This window comes from Cornus florida, unplaced genomic scaffold (genome assembly GCF_030987335.1).
Source record: "Cornus florida cultivar Cherokee Brave unplaced genomic scaffold, ASM3098733v1 CherokeeBrave_3.0.0_Hap2_Chr11, whole genome shotgun sequence".
NCBI classification, from domain to species: domain Eukaryota; kingdom Viridiplantae; phylum Streptophyta; class Magnoliopsida; order Cornales; family Cornaceae; genus Cornus; species Cornus florida.
This window is the reverse complement of record NW_026775581.1, coordinates 5,717,513-5,722,350: the sequence shown is the minus strand read 5'-3', so window position 1 is coordinate 5,722,350 and position 4,838 is coordinate 5,717,513.

The window sequence follows — 4,838 nt, the reverse complement described above, 5'->3', positions numbered from 1 at the left end:
TGAACGCGTCTGCTCAAAGTTTACTTTTTCAGACCCGGCGGGGCCCGCTCGGGGTACTTTTTGAAATTTCTATAAAAAAGGGGGTGAGATATTTCATTTTTCATCTTCTCCCCTCTTCATGCACGACCTGGAGCTCCTATGTCTGCCCAAGGGGTGCTGCCATCTTCTCTCTCCTCTTTTGGTTAACTTTTCCTTGGTGGAAAGTCTTCGGCCTTAACGTTTGTTATTCCCCTCGCCGTGCTCTACCTTTTCCCCTTATTAGAATTCAGTTTTAACCATTTTTTGAGTTTGGTTTTGAGGTCAAGTTATGATTTTGATGGGGCTTTCATGGGGGTTATGTTCACAGCGTTGTCCCCGACAAAACCTAGTAGTATCGTCGAATTCGGAGCACTTTTATTTTGGTGGGCCTTTGGGATTTTCATCTCAAATTAAGGTAGGAGATGTTCTAGGTTTAAATTCTTGTTATATAGCATGCTTGTGATGCTTATACTACTTGTTTGCATGATTAAATATAAAATCTAGAGATTTTATTATTTATTTTTCTTGTACGGGATCTAATTTTCCCGGTTGCTCATGACTTGGTTTAAACATGTAGCATGATTTTATATTGCCCCTTGATATGCTCATTGTCGTGTATTAAAATTGGAACATTTGAATAAGTATTAAAGATTTTATTTAATATTTATCTTAGGTGGAAGATTAATTCACATGGCCTTAACTAGCTTGAAATCAATATGTGTTAGCATATTAAATTAGGCCTTAGCATGCTCTCCAACATAGTTGAATTTGAAAGTGATTGGAGGTGTTTTGAAAATTAGTAATTATTAATTAATTTGATTAATTAATTTGCCCCGAGTGCACTATTCACTCTATTTAAATTCCGACTTGATATTCTTGATTTACATGCCATATAGTTTCACATATATTTGATTTGGAATATTCAGTTAGGTTTTGAAACCTTTCATTTAATTAATTTTCTTGTTTAAGATTTAATCCTCATGGTGATATACAACTTGGAATTGAATTGTGGCATGCTAGAAAATTAAGCTTTGGTGTGGTTGTTCACATATATTAAATTGGGATTAATTGCATGAGAATTGCAACCTTTATTTTATATTTAACTTTAGTGAAAGTTTAAATTTACATAGGTGTAACTTGCATGAAATAAGCTTGTAATGTGATATTACATTAGTCCTTGGCATGTTCTCTAAGATATGTTAAATTGAGAGCATTTGGTTAAGTTTGAAAATCTAGAGATTTTAATTAAAAGAATTAATTAAAATCTATTTTGTGGTCCCATTAGCTTAATTAAGGTTTTAACTTGATATTTGTATTGGCCATGACTTGTTTACTAGTATATATTAATTTGGGGCTATCTGAAGTTGTTTTAGAACCTTGGGATTTAAATTAGCATGATTTAATTAAAGTTCTACTTTGTTGTTCTAACAACCTAATTGAGTTTTAGAATGGATATAGGTGATAACCTTGCCATGTCCTTTAACATGTATTAAATTGAGGTTAATTGGAATTGAATCAGAATCTAGAGAATTTAATTGTGTTTATCTATTTAAATTCTATCAATTTGCTCCATAATCTAGTTATGTTTTAGAAGTGGTTTCTATATTCAAATCATGGACTTAGACTTGTTATATATTCATTTGGTTATGTTTTGAACATTGGATAACATAGTTGCTATGTTTGTATTCATGAGAATATGTTTTCCTTATTGAATATATTGTTGCCTTGTGTAATGATTTGCACACTTTGTGTTTAACATCTTTCATGCATAGCGTGTAACGAATCGCACACTGAAGATTCGACATTCATCATATCATATTAGTTGTGGATTTAGAGCATGTATTGTATAGGTTTCCAAATTTGGTTGTGCTTAGTAGATAGTTGATTATCTTGCATATTCCTGTTGATATATGCGTTGTTGCACAACTTATTGATTTTGGAAACTTGGGAATATCGTTGTTTGACTATGGCTAGGACGTGGTTCTAGTACAGGGGATAGTCCCTCTATATGGTCTAGTGCGCACATAGGGAGGTTACCCATGGGCCAGTAACCCTAAAGCAACTATGTTGTCGGTCTGATCCGGCGAGACGTCCGAGTATCCACTTTGTTTGATTTCGCATTTCATTTTCAAGTTGATAACTAGATGATGTTGTAACTTGTTGTTCTTAATTGTCGTTCCATTTTAAGTTACAGGATGTTAACTCTGCGAAATTGTGCTTTATGCGTTGTATTGGAAGTTCCAATGTTGGTTAAATTTGCATCGATATTGAAAATCGTGTTCTGACGTTCTAATAAAGCTTAGGATTGATGCTATTGATTCATTTATAACTTAGACGTTAGGTGGCATGACCCACTTCTGTTGTTTCCGTGCTTTAGATTTCAAGCTGATAGCTTTAAGAAATTGTATTTTGTTGCCTCGTATAATATGCTTTTATGTGGTTATATTGCATTGAAGTTGTAAATTGCGTTTTGATTGTTCAGCATGGCCTAGGATGATTCCTTAGACTTATTTAGAACATAAACATTAGGTGACATGATCACTTTAGTTGTTTCTGTATTTGGGATTGCAAGTTAGTACCTTTAAGAACCTATATCCTGTTGCTTTGTATAATGTGCTTCCATATTGTTTAAATGGCATAGATGATGTGATTTATGCTAGAAACACTTTAAGGTAGCTTAGGATGCTCCCTGAGTCTCATTTCGATATAGACGTTAGGTGGCATGAACCCCTTTAACATGTTTCACCTTAATGTGATAAATTTGTAAAATGCTAGGTCGATGTATGCTCATCTCCTACGAGTAGCTTTATGTTACTCACCCCTACGATACTGGGGCATATTTCAGGTACGAAGACTTGGTTCATGACGCCTAACATTCCTTGGATGTCGTGTAGCTTTCAAGTTTCCATTTCATGAAAATGTTAGCATGAAATGTCATTTTGTAGACTTATATGTCAAAATATGTATATTTGATTCCATATATGTAATGTGCACATAAGTGCACTCCTTTAAATTTATTTGACATGTATGGGATGAGGCCGGAGGTCAATGACATGTGTATTGTATTCTATGCAACTTTTTAATTTCATGAAATGTTATGAAAACCTTAAAAAATCGCAAGTCATTGCTTTACCACGGTTGCATCGGGTGTGGGAATTCCATTTTCATTCTTTTATAGGGTCTTATTAATCTTGTATGAAGTGTGGCCAAGGGCCAAACGGTCATTTGATCCCGTTTTATATTTTTGGATTCCATGTTTTCCATTCCAAGTCCATTTTGGCCTTTTTGCCCGTTGGGGGGTCGAATTTTGCATCGGTGGTATTTTTACGTCATGGACCATTGTAGCACGTCCAAATAGGTAAGTTACGTTTGCGTGCATGGTCGTTTCGGGCAAAACCTTATCGTTTGTGTTTTGAGCCTCTTGTGAATTCATTTCGCATTTTTTTTTTGCATATTCTGATCTAGAGGCATTATGGACCATTCATGGTGGTTTTATTTTCTTCTTTCAACATGGTTGAATAGAAAACATGATTTTAGGGGAGGTTTCTTTTCCTTATTTTTCCAGAAAATGTCGTCTTGGCATCGGAAATTGCTTACGAAGTTCAGCTTTCAGTTTTCTGTATAGTAGCTTTTTCGACACTCTGGACCAGATTTCTTGGGAGGGCATTTTGGACCTTTTACATTGCGTTTTTTTTTTAATTCTCTCGATAGTCACGTAGAAAACTCAATTTTGAGGGGGGTTTCTTCTTTGTGTTTTTGCAAAAAAGTTCATCTGCCTCCAAATTCAGCCTCTGTTCCGGATTTTTCTGAAAAATAACCACATAACAGCTTTTGGACTGCTGCTGCCAGCCATGGTGCACCCAGCGCGCGTGCGGTGTTCATGGGCGCGCGCATGGGCGTGCGCATGGGGCTATCATGGCCCCTCGTCGGGCCGCCGCGACCTCATTTCTTCTTTTAGGCATTTCTCCTTCGTCCGGACTCCGATTCAAGTGAATTTTTTTTTGAACTTGACTAATTTTTCACTGTCTTTCCAACGGTGTACTCAGTTGAACCCAGTTCTTCCTGGATAATTACCAGTTTACCCTTTTTGCCTTAAGTGCTCGTTTTTCTTCGTCATGCCGTTTCTCCTTCGTCCGGACTCCGAATCATGCGATTCTTGAGTCCATCTTGATTAGTTTTTCGTTGTCTTTCCATCGGTGTGCTCGGTGACACCCGAATCTACAATTTTAAAAAATGACTATTTTGCCCCTGGGGGGCTTATTTGTCATATTTTTGATTTTTTGCTTCCACATCAATTCTTGTTGAGTTCCACGACCTCATGGAAGGTCACTTTGACTTCTTAGAGTCTTTTTTTCTGTTTTTGCTTCCGCATTCGGATCCGTTATCAGATCATCCTTACGGTTCATCACAGGACACGCTGGCCTAAAAACCAGGGTCGTCACAGAACCATTGAATGGATTTTAATTAATTCATTAAATTAAAATCTTTAGATTTTGAAACTCATAAATACTTTCAAATTAAAGTATGTCATTAAATATGTCAAGACTTAATTTAGTACCATGATACAAGTGAATTCTATGCAAGCTACAACCATGATAATTAAATCTTCATACAAGAAAAATAATTAATGAAAGGTTTCAAACCTAATTAAATATTCTAGATTTAATATATGTGAAAGTATATGGCATGCACATCAAGAATATCAAGTTGGAAATCCAATGAAGTGAATAATACACTTGGAATAAATTAATTAATCTAATTAATTAATTATCTCTAAATTTTAAAACATCACTGATTTCTCTCAAATTAACATATATTGA